This window comes from Sminthopsis crassicaudata, chromosome 3, assembly GCF_048593235.1.
Source record: "Sminthopsis crassicaudata isolate SCR6 chromosome 3, ASM4859323v1, whole genome shotgun sequence".
NCBI lineage: Eukaryota > Metazoa > Chordata > Mammalia > Dasyuromorphia > Dasyuridae > Sminthopsis > Sminthopsis crassicaudata.
This window is the reverse complement of record NC_133619.1, coordinates 557,207,383-557,225,972: the sequence shown is the minus strand read 5'-3', so window position 1 is coordinate 557,225,972 and position 18,590 is coordinate 557,207,383. Positions and strand designations below refer to the sequence as shown.

Sequence of the window (18,590 nt, the reverse complement as noted above, 5' to 3'; positions counted from 1 at the left end):
TTCCAATTTCTTTTTTGTTCCTCCCCTTCTGTGAGAAGGTAAGCAATTTGATATGGATTACATATGTAAAGTTATGTAAAATATATTTCTATATTAACTATGTTACAAAAAACCCACAAGGAAAATAAAAGAATAAAAAATAAGCAAAAAATACTCTTTGATCTGCACTCAAGAGTTCATCATTTAACTCCCTAGAGGGAGAGAGCATTTTTTATCATAGGTCCTTTTGGATTGTTCTGGATCATTATCTTGATCAGAGTAGCTAAGTCATGATCATTTTTAGAAAGTTCCTGTAGTCAGCTAGATGGCACAGTAGATAGTGTGACAGGACTGGAATCAGGAAGACTCATTTTCCTGAATTCAAATCTGACCTCAGACACTAACTAATTTTATGACCCAAGTCACTTAAGTCTCTTTTTGTTTCTTCATATGGAAAATGAGCTTGTTAAAGTTCCTTCATCTGTAAAATGAGCTGGAGAAGAAAATGTCAAACTGTTCTATTATCTTTGTCAATCTACCCAAAAAGTAGAATGAAGAGTTGGACAGAACTAAAAAATGACAATAACAATATTGCTGTTACTGTGTTTAATTTTCTCCTGAGTTTTGCTTACTTTACTTTGCATCAGTCTTCATATGTCTTCCCAGATTTTTATGAAACCATATTTCTAATCATTTCTTATCACACAATAACATTTTATCAAAATCATATATCACAACTTGTTCGGCTATTCCTCTATTGATAGACATTCCGATTCTTTATCATCACAAAAAAAGACACTATAAATACTTTTGTGCAGACAGACCCTTTTTCATTTTCTTTTATTTCTTTGGGATACTGACTGAGTGATAATGGTATACAGAGTTTTATAGCTGTTTGGGTATAATTCCAAATTGTTCTCCACAATGGTTGGACTAATTTATAAGTCTACTAATGGTACATTAGGGTACCTTTTCTTCACATCTCTTCCAATATTTGTCATTTCCTTTTTCTGTCATATTAGCCAATCTGATAAGTATAAGGTACCCTGAGAATTGTTTTAATTTGCATTTATGTAATTAGTATTTTTCCATGTGACTATTGATAACTTTGATTTCTTCTGAAAACTTCCTGTTCATATCCTTTGACCATTTATCAACTGGGGAATGACTCTTATTTTTATACATTTAGCTCAGTATCCTATATATTTGAGAAATGAGATCTTTATCAGAGAAATTTGCTGTGAAAATCTCTTTCTTGTTTCCTATTTTCCTTCTATTTTGTCTGCATTAATTTTGTTTGTGTGAAAGCTTTAATTTCATGTAATCAAAATTATCTATTTTACTTCCTGCAATCTTCTCTGTCTCTTGTATCATCAGAAACTCTTTCCTTATTCAGAGATCTGATATTTTACTTGTGATATCACTTTTTATTGCTAAATAATTTATCTATTTAACATTATCTTGGTAGATATTGCATATAAGCCATATGCCATAATACCATATACAGGTTGATCTGTTCCCAGTTTTTACCAAACTGCTTTTCAGTTTTCTTAGTAATTTTGTCAAATGTTGAGTTTTTATCCCTTATACTTGGATTTGTAAATTTATCAAATACTAGATTACTATGGTCATTTAGTACTGTGTATTGTGTACCTAATATATTCCACTGATCCACCAATATTTTTAGGCAGTACCAGATTGGAATTTTTTATGATTATGAATTTACAATATAGTTTTGAATCTGGAATTGCTAAGCTGCATTCAATTTTTTTCATTGATTCCTTTGATATTCTTAACTCTGCAGATAAATTTTGTTTCTACTTTTTCTAGATTTATAGAATAATTCTTTGGTTGTTTTGATTAGTATAGCACTGAACAAGCAAATAAACTTGGGTAGATTTGTCCCTTTTTTATTATATTAGCTCAGCCTACCCATGAACAATTAATATTTCTAATTTAGGTCTGTCTTTATTTCATCACAATTATATATAATTGCATCACAATCATATAACACATAACTAGTTTAGCTATTCCCCAATTCATTTTGCATTCTCTAATCAATAATGATTTAGAGTATTTTTCATATGACTATATATATCTTTGATTTGTTCATCTAAAAACTGCCTTTTCATATCCTTGGACCATTTTGTCATTTGGGGAATGATTCATATTCTTATAAATTATTACATGTATCACATGTCTACCCTGTTCCACTGATCCACAGTTGGGGAGAAGGTATAGAAATCTGATAGTTCCAAAGTAAGATAACTTAAATTCCACATATTATAGAGAGACTGTGATGAGAAAAATTCATAAACTTTTAAGTATTATAGAATGTTAATTACTACATTATCCTTGTGCATTGTGTACAAAAGTATAATACATTGAAAGAGCACTATACCCAGTTATTTAGGAGACCTAGGTTAACCTCTTTTAAATCATTCCTATTTAATATTTATTAAGCACCTACTATGTATAATAGGTTGTACTTGGTCCTGAGATTACAAAGATAAAAAAAGAGTCCCTGTACTCAAGAAATTTGACTTTTACAGAAATGATACAATGGCACATATATAAAATAAAAGATAAATTAAAGAGGATGCCATAGAAGGCAAAAAATTTGAAGTATTCCTTGTCTATGAAATGATATGATTGGTTGGACTAAATCACACCAACCACTTCCATTCCTACCCTCATACTTCTGCTTTTTTGTGTAGAGGCTCCTCACCTGGAACCTCATGGTCAATAGGTAAGAACATTGGCAGATCATGAGAAATCTAGGAGAATGTCCCATCAGCTCCTGACCTAGTCAAGAAGTTCGCCATAGGCCTTTCTGTCTCTAAAATCCCACAATTATAAATACCTAGAGTATATATAACTTAATATGATATCAGAAATGAGTATTCAGATTATAATCCTATAAGAAGTTTGCCAACTTTTATTCTTCTGGGAAGTTATTCTATAAATCAACCTTTAGTTTTTCCTGTTCTTTAAGATCTTCTTAGAAGGAATACCTCCAAAGACCATGACTGGACCCTTTTCCTCACTGCAACATTTAAAGAAGGAATTTCATCCTAAATAAGGACCATTTTCTCACTACCACAAGACTGAAATTCTTCTTGTGATGAACTATAACCAAATTTAATGTTTCAGAAATTCCAGAAAGGGCAAGCTCCATAATTTATTAGAATTAGCATGGGAAGTGTAACTGAATAAATCAAAATTTTAATATTTAACAATGCATTAAGAATGATGTCATTATAACACAGACTAATTCTGTCTATTTTTTCAGTTGATTAAAGTCAGAGAAGCCATTTGAAAGTTAGTTCCTGGAGCATTTTATATAAAGGTCTTTTGGCAAAAGAGGGTTAACTTTCAGACTCATGGAGAATGTTTCTTATGCTATTGAGAATAGCATAAATCCAAGCTGCTGAACTAGGATTCTGAATTTTGCTGTGTTGTGCCAACAATGAAGTGACCCCAAAATCCATCCAAGACAAAGAGGACTTGACAAATAATCAAGAAAACTCTCTAAGAACATAAATTCACAGAGGAACTAATCTATATTGGTAGATTTCTTATCAGAAATATTCTATACTAGTGAAATCACAAATTTGGTTTTTTTTTAAAGGTACTGATATTTATTGATTAATTAACTTTTTAGTAGATCTTATATAAGAGTGGATTAAATCCCACCATTCCTAGAGATTATTGGTTTTTAGGTTTCTGTTTAAATATAATTACTTGGAGTTCTGTTGGATTTTTATACACAGCCCTTTCCTAGAATTGTAACCAATCATTACATTAGAAAAATATCTCCCAAAGGTATGCTCAAGCTATGTAATAGTCTATTTTCAAGGTTTTAGAAACTAAACAAGGTTTACACTACCACAAATGAATAAAAAAACATTATTTATAGTGATAGGCAATTTTTCTATGGTATTTATATAAATAGACATTTTTAAAAATGGAATATTATATTATAAGAATATCAGACTATATTTTATACCTCTTTAAAGGTATTCTGTAAGATAGTATTAAAACTGTCCCTTATTTCTTCTAAGGGTTTTTGTGAAAATTTACAGAGATTATGTATATAGCTATGCTTTGTATATTTTAAAATGCTTTTTAAAAAAAGATAAGCAATAATTTTTACTTGCTATACCATTATCCTTGACACCCATAAACCACATTATGCATGAAACTGTGTTCTGATGAGAAACCTATGGTACTTAGAGTAACTAAATCCCCTTGAATGAAGTCCAGGACAGATCTGACTGGGTGCTGGACTGGTGTGTTATGACCACATCATGGTAAGGATCCAGTGAAATCTGAATGGCTACCATTAATTTATTGAAAAATGAAAAAAACAAATCCTCTGTCAATCATCACTTGAATCTGAGGTGGTTGCCTCCCAAGTCCCAGATAGGCTGTAGGGCAATACTTGCAGTCAAGTAGAAGCCCTTTCCCCAAAGCAAAACAGGATGTAATGGTATATGTCAAATAGATTAAAGTATTAACTGTTAGATACATCAATGTGAGTTATGGGCCCTTTCTTCTTGTGCCCTTTGCTTCCTTTTCCAGAGAAATTCCCGGCATAAAGCATAGGAGCCAGAATCATGGAATTTGAGAGGCATAAGAGACTTCAGCAATCATCTAGCAGTCTCCATACCAACTGATGACTGAAAAAGAAACCCTTCTATAACATACCCCACTCCATAGGACTCTTTCTAGCTTCAGAGTGTATTAACATATAATAACAAAACCATTTTTAAAGCACTTTAAGATTCACGAAATGATGGTGGGGCAGATCTGTGATCTTATCTATTCAAGACCCATTCTCTCCTTGCAGCCTTTCTTTATTCCCCTAACTCTAAACTAGAAGTGATTTATCCTTTTTCTCAATCCCAAAACTTTTTATAACTCTTATATCACCTATAATAATCTGCTTTATATAAATATATATACACACATATATACATATATGTATATATATATATACATATATATATATATATTATAACTATCTTGGTCTCCAGCCTCAACAGTAAATTCTCTGATGTGAAGAATTATCCATTCTGGAATATTACATAGAACCTGGCAGTATGTCTTGAACTTAGGAGTGTGTTAAATCTAAACCTTTCCCCAGCACATACTAGGGAAGGATTTAATCAATCAGTAAATTTATGATGTGCCAAACTGCAGCCAGGTGGTATAGTTCCAGGATCAGGGAAGATTCATTTTTCTGAGTTCAAATCTGGCCTCAAATGCTTATTAGCTGTGTGACCCTTAGCCTTATTTGCCTCAGTTTCCTCATCTGTTAAATGAATAAACCATTCCAGCATCTTTGCCAAGAAAACCTCAAAGTAGTCACAAAAAATGAGAAAAGACTGACAACTGAACAACAAAAAAATTGTATTTAAAACACTTATTTTCTGGGGATACAAATTTATCAAATGAAACTATCTCTATTCATATTCTAATAGGAAGACAACAAAAGTGTGCAAATACATGCATAATATATGTGTATATTTTATTAAATATATACTAGTTTATATTTATTCTACATACATTTGCACAGTGCCCAGCACATTATTGATACTTAATAAAATACTTATTGCTCTAATTTGGCTAGTTAAATACAAGATAGTTTGACAGGAAGGACACTAGTACTTGAGGGGACCAGGGAAAATATGAAATTAGAGGTGGCTCTTGAGCTGAATTTTTTTTTTCTTTCTTACTATTTTTCCAAATACATGTAAAAGGGGCAGCTAGTTGGTGTAGTGGATACAGCACCATCCCTGAACTCAGGAGAACCTGAATTCAAATTTTACCTCAGACACTAATACTTCCTGTCTGTGTGACCCTTGGCAAGTCACTTAACTCCAATTGCCTTAGCAAAAAAGAAAGAGAAAGAAAGAAAGAAAGAAAGAAAGAAAGAAAGAAAGAAAGAAAGAAAGAAAGAAAGAAAGAAAGAAAGAAAGAAAGAAAGAAAGAAAGAAAGAAAGAAAGAAAGAAAGAAAGAAAGAGAAAGAAAGAAAGAAAGAAAGAAAGAAAGAAAGAAAGAAAGAAAGAAAGAAAGAAAGAAAGAAAGAAAGAAAGAAAGAAAGAAAGAAAGAAAGAAAGAAAGAAAGAAAGAAAGAAAGAAAGAAAGAAAGAAAGAAAGAAAGAAAAGAAAAGAAGAAAAAGAACAAGAACCAAATACAGGCAAAGATAGTTTTCAACATTCACCTTTGCAAAACCTTGTGTTCCAAATTTTTCTCCCTCTAGCTCCTTCCTTCTCCAAGATAGCAAGCAATCCAATGCAGGTTAAACATGTGGAAATCTTCTAAACATATTTCCATGTTGGTCATGTTGAGCAATAAAAATCAGATTCAAAGGGGAAAATATACTAGAAAGGACAAAAAAGGAAGCAAACAACAAAAAGGTGAAAATACTATGTTTTGAGCCACATTCAGTCTCCATAGTTCTCTTTCTAGATACAGATGGCTCACTCTATCTTAAGTCTAGTGGAATTGCCTTGAATCACCTCTTGGTCGAAAAGAGACAAATCCATTAGTTTGATCATCACATAATCTTATTGTTATTGTGTACAATGCTCTCTCGGTCCTGTTCACTTCACCTAGCATCATTCCTGTGTTTCCAGGCTTTTCTGAAATCAGTCTGTTTATCATTTCTTGTAGAACAATATTATTTCATTACATTCAGATATATATCTTATTCAGCCAATCCCCAACTGATGAGCATCCACTCAAACGCCAGTTCCTTTCTGCTATAAAAAAATGTTCTACTATGAACATTTTTTGCAGTGTGCTTTTATGATCTCTTGAGCAAAATCTTAAAGGAAGAGAGGGATTCCAGGAGGTAAAGGGGAGGAATGAGGGCATTCCAGGCATGGGTCACAGGCTAATACAAGAGAGAGCATGGAGATTAGAGATGGAGCTTCACATGTGAAAAACAGAGAAAGGGTTAATTTTAGAATGCAGGAGGGTAAGTAATGGCTGGTGGGTTTGGAAAGATAAATGGGACAAGGTTTTGAAAGGCTTAAAAACCAAACAGAAGAATTTACACAAGTACTCCACATGTAGTTGAGTCATGGCATGAAAGTATAGTGGGGAATATACTGGATCTTCTTGGCTTTGCTGCTGCCCAACTAGATGACCTGGCATAGATACCTGAACTCTCTGGGTCTCGATTTCTTCATCTGTAAAATGAGGGTAAGGCCTTGGATGAAGTGATCTTTGAGGACCAGCTCTTATTCTGCTCTGTTTATGTGGATCTTTTAAACCCTTAAAAATTTAGTGTGAAAGCAGTGGGGAGAATGAGTTTTTCCCCCAATCAGTGGTTTTTCCTCTCATTTATTAGCCAAAGAGCTGATAGGATTCCTAAAGCAAATGCAAATAACTTCATTCTTTGTAGGTAAAGCTCTCTGCATCTACTGTGGCAAATTGACTGAGGGAAAATGAAGTTGAATGGAAGAGGAAAGATTAGGACAAATCCCTTTTTACCTCCTAGCATTATAAAGGAATCTCAGCCTCTCCAAATTGGAAGAGACTCAAGAGCTTGTCCAGTCCAGTTTTCTGGTACCTTTTCTATAGCATTCCTGATTGAGTGATCACATAGGTTCTGCTTGAACACTTCTGGTGATAGAAAACTCACTAAGATATTAAGCAGTTCAAAAAATCTGTAGCTGTTAGGAAATTGTTACCAATGGGCCAAACATAGTTAACCAAAACGGCTCCACCCAGGATTTCTAGCCCTGCCTTTTGGAGCTATCCAAAACAGGGCTACTACCTGGTCAGGGATTTTAAGGAAGCTTTTGTGTAATTTTTTCCCTCTTAAGTTCTCCAGCTTCTTCCATTGTAATTCGTGTGATGTATTTTCCTAGTCTCTCACTTTTCCAGTGGCCATGCGTCAGCATTAATGTATTGCAGATATTTATTTATTTGATAGTAGCTTTTCATTTTTGAAATACATGCAAAGATAGTTTTCAACAATTCACTTGTGCAAAATCTTGTGGTCCAAATCTTTCTTCCTCCCTTCCCCTCATCTCCTTTCCCCTAGACAGGAAACAATCCAATATAGGTTTAGCATGTGCAGTTTTTTAAAACATTTCCACATTTATCATGGTGCACAAGAAAAATCAGGTCAAAAAAGAAAAAAAGAGAGAGAGAAAAAAAAACCAAGCAAACAACAACAAAGAAGGTGAGAATATTATATTGTGATCCACATTCAGTCCCCATAGTACTCTTTCTGGATGTACAGGGCTTTCTCCATCACAGGTTTATTGGAATTGGACTGAATCACTTCATTGGTCTATCACATAATCTTGTTGCTGTATACAATGTTCTCTTGGTTCTATTCACTTCACTTAGCATCAGTTCAGGTAAGACTCTTCAGAACTTTCTGAAAATCATCCTGTGATTGTTTCTTATAGAACAATAATATTCTACTACATTCATATACCATATCTTATTCAATCATTCCCCAATTCATGGCAGATATTTACTCCAGTTCTTTGCCACCACAACAAGGTCTGTTAAACATTTTTGCACATGTGGATCATTTTTTATGATCTTTAGAGACATTGCTAGAACTACAGGTTTACACAGTTTAATAACCCTTTGGGTGAAGTTCCAAATTACTCTCCAGAATGGTTGGATCAGTTCACAACTCCACCAACAATGTATTAGTTTATGTAGTAGATATTTATTAGTAAATGTAGATAGAATGTAAGCACATTTAGTTTTGATCTTTGTATCTCCATCACTCACCAATTCTTATAAAATGATGATGATGATAATTATAATAATGGTGATGATTCATGTTTATATAATGCTTTAGGATTTATAGAGAGGTATATAAATTGATTATCCCCTGCTCTTTTTACGATCACCTACTGAGATAGGTGCCATTGTTATTCCTATTTTATAGATAAAGAAGTAAAAAACTTTTCCAGGGTTACCCAACTAGAAAATGCCTAAGACATCAACCTCTTGGCTAATTATAACAATAGCTAACATTGACATTGTGCTTACTATGTCAATTATGATCTCATTAAGTCCTTACAATAATCCTATGAGGAAAGCAGAACAGGACTTGTCTATGCCTCTTCTTTTCTCACTTGGTCCCCAGGATACATTGAAGCTCTCTACTGATCTCCTCGTATAGAAGTCCTATATTCATAACTGAAGAATAAAAACTAATGGAAATACTGCATGACACATCCTTTAGAACAGTAGATCATGTGATAGAATAAACAGAGTAGGGAAACACACTTTTTATGGAGACATGTGCTGCACAGATATACCACTGTTTCATTTGCTGAGCTTCTCTCTTTGCTTGTGACATATGACGCTGACTGTTGAAGGCCAGTTTTGAGATTTTATAGGCCAGCTCCATGTCTTCAAGAAGAAATATATACAAAGGCTGTCTTAAAGACAATTTCATTGGGCCTTCATTCTCCCTGGAACAAATGTCTACAGTTCTCTTCCAAAAATGAATATTGCTCAATTGGCTTCCCCTCACACCCCTGTTACAATTTCATTTTGATTGGGGTTTAAAAAGCAGAGTGGTCTCCAGCTCCCCACAGTGGCATCTCCACGGTATTTCCTCTGAATTAAGGGACAGATTTATTCAGATCCCCGAGACTTTTAGCATACCACACCTATTTGTTAGGATCCTTACAAGAGTAGTATTTTCCTTTTGAGAAGCTGCAAATGAAGCTTAATCTGATAGCTTCGTTAAAGAGCCTTTTACCTTTCCCATCCCCAGTAAGAAATCCTATCTGCAGATTTTTTCACTTGTAATCCTTTATTGAAGGCCTGCAATGTTTCTGTTTAATCTTAATCTTACTCGAAATACATCTAGAAATGAGGGGATTGATTAGGTCGTCTTGAAGACCCCTTCAAGGTTGTTATTTTATGGTTCTTAGTTCTGTATTGAGTTTGTTAAACTTGTCATTTCTTGCAAAGAAAAGTGTTTTGGGCTGCATACAGAATAGCATTTATTGGGGCAGCTAGGTGGTCAGTGGATAGACCACTAGGCCTTGAGTCCTTAAGACTCATCTTCAGGAGTTCACATCCAACCTCAGATACTTCCTAATGGTGTGACCCTGGGCAAATCACTTAACCCTGTTTGCTTCAGTTTCCTCATCTATAAAATGAGCTGGAGAGGATTTGGCAAAATACTCCAATATCTTTGTCAAGAAAACCCTAAATTATGAAAAACAATTAACAACATCATAAGAAGTATGTTATGTGTAAAAAAAAAAAAAGGTTCATGAACACTATCATCTTCTCAGGGAAAACAAATGGGGTGGTTATGTCTACTACTTTTAAATATTTGAAGAACTCTTCTGTGGGGAAGGGATTAGAATTACTTTGAGTATGAGGACAAATGTTTGGAAATTATAGGGAAGTTACTTATCGGGTCAGTGGAAAGAACTCCCATCTTGAATAAAGTTGAACTCTCCATTACTGGATGTATTCTAGCAGGGGTTGCATGTCCTTCTGTTGGGAATATTGTAGAAAGAATTGCTGCATTAGTTAAACATTTGAGCTAGATAACATAAGATCATTAATTTAGATAGTTAGAGAAGGGACCTCAGAGGACATCAAGTCAAACCTCTTGTTTTACAGATGAAGGTAAGTGACTTTCTGTGAAGAGAACATAGCTAGTAAATGCCTGAGGTAGGATTTGAATCTAGTTTTTCTTAACTCCAGTACTCTATCCAATATTCCGTGTGGATTTCTTAAACATCTTCCTTTTCTTAGATTCTATCATTCCTTATGTGAAATTTTTCCCCCTGATTTTTTTCTTCTGTTAGACCTGGAAGGAACCTGTGAGGTTGTCTAGTTTGCTCCAGAATCACATACTGTAGACTGGGAAAACCATAATAAGATTTAGACCATAGATTCTTAAATTAGAAGGGACTTTTATATCATAGGATTTTCATCTTTAAGGTACCTTACACATCAACTGGTTTCATCTTCTCATGCTACAGAGGAGGAGCTTGAGGTAAGGAGAGGATATGGGACATGCCCAAAACTATGTGATAATTTAATCAGATCTGAATTTGAATTCAGGTTCTCTTGACTCCTTCCACTGCATCATGGGGATTTTGAAAGTGGTTGGGAAATAATAGCATGAGGAAGGATGCTAATCACTAGGTCAGCTTTCTTCCTTACATTCAGAGCTTTTATAGACTTCCTCCTTAGGCAGGAACCAATTCTAGGATGCCTACCCTATGTGTTTTAAGTGAGAACAAGTGATTTAGAGAATGTGGGTGGATTGAAGAGAGTATGGGAAAAGGGGCAGACCTAGACAAGGCAAAGTTTTCTTTTAGATAGCAGAAGGAATTTGTGGCCATTTTCTGTTTAAATGAGGACTTATCTTTTGGATCTCTAATAATTTATTCTTTTAGAGTTGCAACATTAAATTATTCTCATTCTTTTCTTTTCTTTTCTTGTATACAAATACTTATAAGTTCAGTTTCTACCCTGCAAATACATGTCCTTTAAGATGCCTTCCAACTCTGAGATTTTGATTTTGTGACTTTAAAACTGTGATTAGAATTTGTCTTCTGATTCCCATGTCACTACTCTTGTCACTATTACACATTATCACATACATTGTGGGCAACAGTGGAAGGTTAGCAATTGAAAGAGCCTCTGCCTCCTTCAGCTTTGTAGCCAGTCTTACAAATTAATTCTTCATTAACTGTAATTACAGCCAGATCACTTGGGAGACATCATTATTTTTAGCAATGGTAGAATTGTTAATGGATGAGAATGAGATAAGAAGATAGCGAGAATTTGGGAACTAGATTTAAGAAGCAGTGCCATATTTCATCTTAAATCTAGATACAAAAAGGCCCACATGTAAAAGAAAATTCATCAACATGTCTAAAACCCAGGTCACCACCAGCAGAATCTCAGTTTTCAAGATAACTGAAACTATCCCCTGAAATTTTAGCCTCTCCATTAATTCAACATATTGGGGGCAGAGCCCTGGGATAGCATCCCTTGGACAGAATCATGGAATAGGATTATGAAATTCATCTTGTACATGAACCCCCTTTTCCAAAATAAATTGTTTTTTTCAGATGTTTAAGAAAAGGGAGTAGACAGGAACATGACTGTTACTAGACCTATTGGAAAAGTAGACAAAATCTCTTTATTGCCTTCTCATTTCCCTTTCTCTTTCCCTCTCACCTAACTTCTTAGGTATCAAGTATCTTGAAGCTGTCCTCTGACTGCCCAGAGACCCTTGACTGTGCCTTCCCATCAAGCCTGTCTTCCCTTGCAGTATACTCTAAATTCCAAACTTAAATGCTCCTCTACCTCTTCTCTTTTCCCATGAACACTTAAGTCTTAATTCACACTAAGGTATAAATGTCTGATGACTTCACTCCCCTAACTTTCTAAAGGACATATGCATTTTTTAAAAGGTAATCCAAATCCATTTTAACTGGTGGAATTTCGGGGAGTATACTTATATTTGAGGATAGTAAGGGGGGCTTCCTTTCATTTGCTGAAGGTAAATTATTTTCCCTTTGCTTGAAAACTTAGAAAATTTCAGAGAGACTACAGAGAATCTGTTTTCTGCTCCTCCTCTAAATGTTCTGCCAAACCCAGATTTTATAAATCCTAGATCCTGTCATTGATCTTACCCTTCCAATTCTTTGTTTTTCAAGGTTTGGCACATGACTTGGGGGCCTCTTAACACCCAAGGTCTGTGCCTTCCTAGGATGTTGGGCAAGTTGAGGTTTCTCCTCAACAAAACCCTGGGAAAACCACTCCCAGCTTCATCTTCATGAAGCAGGGAGGTTGCCTCTTGGGATCTGGGGTCAGATTAGCCTTTTAAGAAGAGCTGACTTCTCCAAATCACAAATTTAGCTCTTCTCCACTAATCTAGTCTTTTTAATTCATTGGTTGTATAGCAGGGCCATCTGCTTTTAAAAATGAATTCAATAAGTTCTTATTAAGAACCCACTATACTAGGAGCAAGGAAAATAAAACATTTAAAAATTCCTGGTCTCTGTCCAGACAAGAGATGCCATTTTAGTGGGGGGGATGTGAAACGTGCATGAGAGATAAGAATAAGGTGAAAGGGGAAAAATATAGTATGTCTACTACATAGAGACTGAAGTAAAAAATAATGCTGAGTGGGGAACATTGTTGGATTTGAAATTAAAAGATTTATATTCAAATCCCAGGTCTTTTATTGTCTACATGAGAGCTTAGACAGTCATTAAACTTCAATAGGCCTGAGTGTCCTTATGTGAAAAACAGATTTGGATTAGATGCCCTATAAAGTACCTTCTAGACCTAAATGTAAAGAACCTATGATCTAACATTCCAAGATTACAGCGGACATAGATCTTTACCCAATTCAACTGTCTCTTGTACTCTCTTGTGCTACTGTTGTCTATGTTCACACTTACATTTTCCTCAAAGGAATGGGCATGTGGGGAAATTTTTAAAATTTTTCTTGACATTAAGAAAATAACAATGATCTAATAATATCTAGAATTTAAGGTTTACAAACCACTTTGTAAGAAAGTCAAGTCAACAAGCATTTATTAAGCACATACGGTGTGCCACATACTATGCCAAGTACCAGGGGTACCACAAAAAGCTGAAAACAAACAAGACACAGTTTCAGTATCTCAGGGAGCTCACAATCTATTTGGAGAGGCAACATGCAAACAACTGTGTGCAAATAAGATATATACAAGATAAACTGCATAGTCACAGAGGAAAGGTTCCAGTTTTAATGGGGATTAGGAAAGGTTTCTTAAGATGTCTACAGCATATATCATTCTAGATGTCTAATAAGTAGGTAGAAGGAGTTGTGAAACTAGAAGTCAGGAGAATGGTAAGGACTGAATAAGTGGTTTTAAATCATCTGCTTCAAAATGGTAATTGAATCCATGGGAATGATATAGAAGGAAATGGCAAAGGGCCCAGGAAAAAACCTTGGGCATCATACAGATTTAGTGGACATGAACTGGATTCTTCCACTAGAGTTGTCAGGGTTGTCTCAACTCAATTTCAAAGAGAACCAGCAAAAGAGATTGACATGGAGCAGTAGGACAAGCTTGAGGAAGGATGATGAAAATCAAAAAAAGAGAAGAAAATATCAAGGAAAAATGAATGGTTGACTGCATATAAAGTTTCAGGGAAGTCAAGAAAGAGGAAGATTGAAAGAAAAGGACAGTAGGCCTGACAAATGGGAGATCATTTGTAACTTTTGGAGAGAGCAGTTTTAGTTGAATGATGATATTGGAAACCAGACTACAGAGAAGAGAGAGGAAAGGAAGTGGAGGCACTGAATGTAGATTCCCTTTCAAAAACCCACGAAAGGAAGAAGAGCTATAATATCATAGCTATCTGGGAAGGATGGATGAGGTGAAGGATTTTTGAGAATAAGGAAACTCAGGTTGGTTTGTAGGCAGTAAAGAAGCGAATTGTAAAAATATAAACACTGAAATGAGTGAAAGACAGAAGATCGTAGAGGAGGTGAACAGGAAATGTCATTACCTGCTGGGGTAGACCTTCTGAGGTAGACAGGGAAGGAATGTAGCTAAGGCATTTATATTGTACTTTAAAGACCCTGGAAAGTGGAACACAGTAAGTATTTCTGAATCTTTGACATGTTAAAGAGAGTTAGGTTTTTAAGAATCTAGTGAAGCAATGGTTTGGAGTAAGTGTTGCAAACTTGAAATTAGGGGTTCTTCTCTCTGTGTCATGAACCCCTTTGGAGGTTTGGTGAAGCCTTTTCATAATAATACTATTAAATGCATAAAATAAAGTACATGAAACTACAATGAAATCCAAATATATTAAAATATAATTGTAAAAATAGATATTTTAAAATGTTTCATGCATCCCAAGTAAAGAATCCCTGTCTTAGAGTGATATATATATATGTTATATATATATATATGTAAATGATAATAACTATTGTTATTGTTGTTAATTATTATGTGTAGGTAAATGGGAAGTTAGGAATAGAGTTTCAGAACTTAGACACATAACCTTGGTGATCCTAGATAATTGAGGGTACAAAGGACACGGGGTATATAGGTTGAACACAAAACTTAACCATTTTATAATAGCTGCCCTAGATTAAGAAATTCTCAGATCTCAGTCCTACCCTAGAGCAAGCACAGGAAAATCCCAGGCCAGGCTCTCAAGCCAGTGTCAGTCTATGTGAATTTTCTTTCTCCCTTCCCCCAACACTGAATGCACTCAGTGTGGGGCACCTTTCTGGAAGCTGAGATTTGCCCCAACACAAGAACAAGTGGGTTATGATGTCTGATCAGCAGTGATCCATGCATCCTTAAAGGCTTGCACCTCAGAGACCCTGCCAGGATGCATTATATTGCTAAATCAGAGGCCTGGGAGAAAATGCTTCCTGTCATTTTCTTTCATGTCATGCAAGTACAGACTGAGTTCAGCTCAAATTAATCTGGGAACATACTGACATGTATGCAGAGGAACAAACATGACTCCCTCTGCCTCCTTCCTCTGTGATTTTGTTATAGGGAACTCTCAGGATAACTTGTGTCTAAATTTAGAATATTAAAGAATTGCCTGCAGATATTGGAAGGCTTGGAAACTTGTCTAGTATATGTCAGAAGCTAGGCTTGAACCCAGGCTTTCCTGATGTCAAGGACAGCCCTCTACCCATTGTTGTGTGTTAAGCTGTCCTACAAATGATTCCTGCCTTTTCTTTTGAATAGCTCTTCTGAATTTGTCTACATGACTTATCTACCCTCCCAGAATGGAGGAGCCTTGAGGGAAGGGACTGTTAGTACTAATCTTGGTACCACAGTATTTGGCACAAAGAAGATATTGAGCATATTTATTGAATCACTTGACTTCATTTTCAGTATCTCTTGAAGAATTCAGTGTTTTGCTAAGTGATTGTTTCATGCAGAGTTTTTTAGACAGAATATCATTGCAGATGGAACAGTCCAAAAGAGGTAGCATTCAAATGCCATCTCTATCACTGACTAAATTTGTGATCTTGGGTAAATGAGCTCCTTGTCTCTAGATTCTATATCTGCCCAATGAGGGTAACTTTTGCTTGTGATTTACGGGTGAAATGAATAATGGTGTTCTCATCAATCCTCCTGGATTCAGTTATCACCTCTAAGCAGATGATTTAGATCTACTTTTCCAAATCTAATCTTTCTCCTGATCTCCAACTGCTTATTAGACATCTAGAACTTTATGTTCCATAGAAGGTGCTATATATTATAAAATGCTTTGTCCCTGTAGATTATTGTTATTGACATTATTACTTATTCCTATTGGTCCCAGGGCAAGACAGAGGATGAGACAAGAGCTAGTTTCAGAGCCAGGAAGACCCAAGTGGAAGTCTTACCTCTGACACAAACTGGCTATGGAGTGCTGGGCAAGTTACTTAAATTCCCTATGTTCTTGGCCCAAAGTGTCCGTCACATGCCTTGAGGGCTATCTGCAGCCCACTATCTTCTTGAAAGCTGCTAGAACCAGATTAAAATATTATTATGAAGTATTTAATAAAATAAATAAAAATATAATAAAACATAGATAAAAGAACATTTAAAGATTGTGTCAACATGTAACCCACAGGAATCCTTATATGCAGATTTATTGTTGTTCCGTTATGTCTAACTCTTTGTGATCCCATTTGGAGTTTTCTTGTCAGAGATACTGGAGTGGTTTACTATATTTTCCCCAGCTCATTTGCCAGATGAGGAAGTTGAAATAAATAAGATTAAATGACTTGCCCGGAATCACACACCTAGTAAGTGTCTGAGGCCAAATTTGAACTCATGAAGATGAGTTTTCCTGACTCCAGGTCAGAACTCTATTACTACTTAGCTAACACTCTAACACTACTTAGCTACCCTATGCCCTTTATTTAAGTTTGACATCAGTACTCCAGGTAATTTGTCTGAAGTTATAAATTGTAGAAAAGGTGCTGGGATTTCCCTAAACCAGCAAAATCACAGGTTCAGTTTCTGTCTCTATTGATTATAGCAAGAAATTGGATCATCCCTGTTGCTCTGAGTCTCTAGTCTCAATTCAAACAATGAGATCAGATTCTATTTTGGGGAAATGATAATAGTGTGATTTCAGGTCATTTAGAAGTTACTTGAACCACCCTATTCAATAATCTAGAGTATCCAATAAATCCAATCTAATAAATATTTAGTGTGCCAGGCTAAGTATGTGCTAAATACTGGGGGTTCAATTAATAAAAACAGAAACAGTGTCTACCTTCTAGACATTTACCATCTAAAGGGGGAGACACAAAAAGAGAAAAAGCAGAAGTTAGGAAGAGGACATGAGGAGACCACCTTTTCTGTGAAGTTGAATCCAGCTAGGAGAGCAGATGCAAAGTGGAGTGAGCTGAAGTTCAGTTCCTTCCCTCTATAAAGGAAAGCATTGTGGGGAGTTTGGTGCTCATCTCTCCAGGCTTTCAATCAGATGGGAGAAGGAGGCTGAGGAAGCTCAGACATTACCTCATTTGATACTGGGAAATAACTGTTTTACAGTTGAGGAAACTGAGGCAGGCAAATTAAATGAATTGTCCAGGGTCACACAGATGGCTAGTAAGTATCTGAGGTTGGATTTGAATTGAGGTCTTCCTCACTCTAGCCCTAGTGCTTTATTCATAATACCACCTAGCTGTCTTTACCATAGAGCTAATAGAGCTATAATACTATTATGCACTTACTATAGTATTATGTATCTACTATGATAGAAATACATTAAAAAAAAGTCTCTATCCTCCAAGTGCTTGCATTCTAATTGGGGAAGACACATGAAAATAATTAGGTATATGTTAAATATATACAGAATAGATAGGAAATGTTCTTAGAAGAGAAGCCATTAGAAATAGATACTGTAAGATTTGAGGAGGGATCAAGAGATTGCAAAGGACTGAGACCATCAAAAAAGTGTCCTGGAAAGAGTATGCTCTTTGAGGTCTAATACAGTTTTTGTGTTTCTCTTTGCATCTATAGCAACTAGAGTAATACTTAGTATATGGTTGGCATTGAAATGCTTGCTGAATGAATGAGTTTTTACCTCTGGCTCTCTGCTCTTGTGACCTACATCCAAAACACTGAGGGCATGGAGCAGGAACTGGGGATGGGGACAGGAGAGAATGGATACACAGGATGACCTGGCCCTTCAGGATATTTTCCTGGCCTTGAATAAATCTGAGACTTATGCTAGGTGAAAGGAAGAAAAAGAGGAATAGCATTTGAAAAACCTATCATTCTTTCATGATGAAAATATTAAAATTGCATGAGTTAGGAACTTGTAAGTTACTCTACATTCTGTCCATTCTTGAACTATTCAATAAAGACTGAAATTCAGTATGTTCTCAAATTAACTTTAAAAAAACCCTGTCCAAGACCCCCCAATACATCTGGATATAATTATTAAAGCATTATGGGTGTGCATGTTTTCTGTAGAGAAAAATGAATAATCCCTTCAAATATGTAATTTTATAGGTTCAAAAATATGAAATCAACTGCTAAGGGAACTATCAAATCAATCTAAAGTTTGTCGTGAGTTGTTACAGGGGAAAAGTGTTTGCAA

The 18,590-nt window shown here is 35.3% G+C and overlaps 1 protein-coding gene and 1 long non-coding RNA gene across 3 annotated transcripts in view; one reads left to right on the top strand and one right to left on the bottom strand.

Moving 5' to 3' along the window:
* The window catches only part of ME3 (malic enzyme 3), a 279,762-nt gene that overhangs the window by 62,616 nt on the left and 198,556 nt on the right, over positions 1-18,590 (top strand). The gene's annotated exons all lie outside the window — the stretch shown is intronic.
* LOC141563484 (uncharacterized) overlaps positions 1-18,590 on the bottom strand; it is an 80,505-nt gene that overhangs the window by 3,756 nt on the left and 58,159 nt on the right. The window contains exons 2-3 of one of the 2 annotated variants that reach the window (XR_012488431.1): positions 16,378-16,495; positions 6,211-6,370 (exon numbers count right to left, since the gene is read on the bottom strand). This is a non-coding gene — a long non-coding RNA (uncharacterized LOC141563484). The remainder of the gene's footprint in view (positions 1-6,210; positions 6,371-16,377; positions 16,496-18,590) is intronic. The other variant, XR_012488430.1, reaches the window with a different exon arrangement.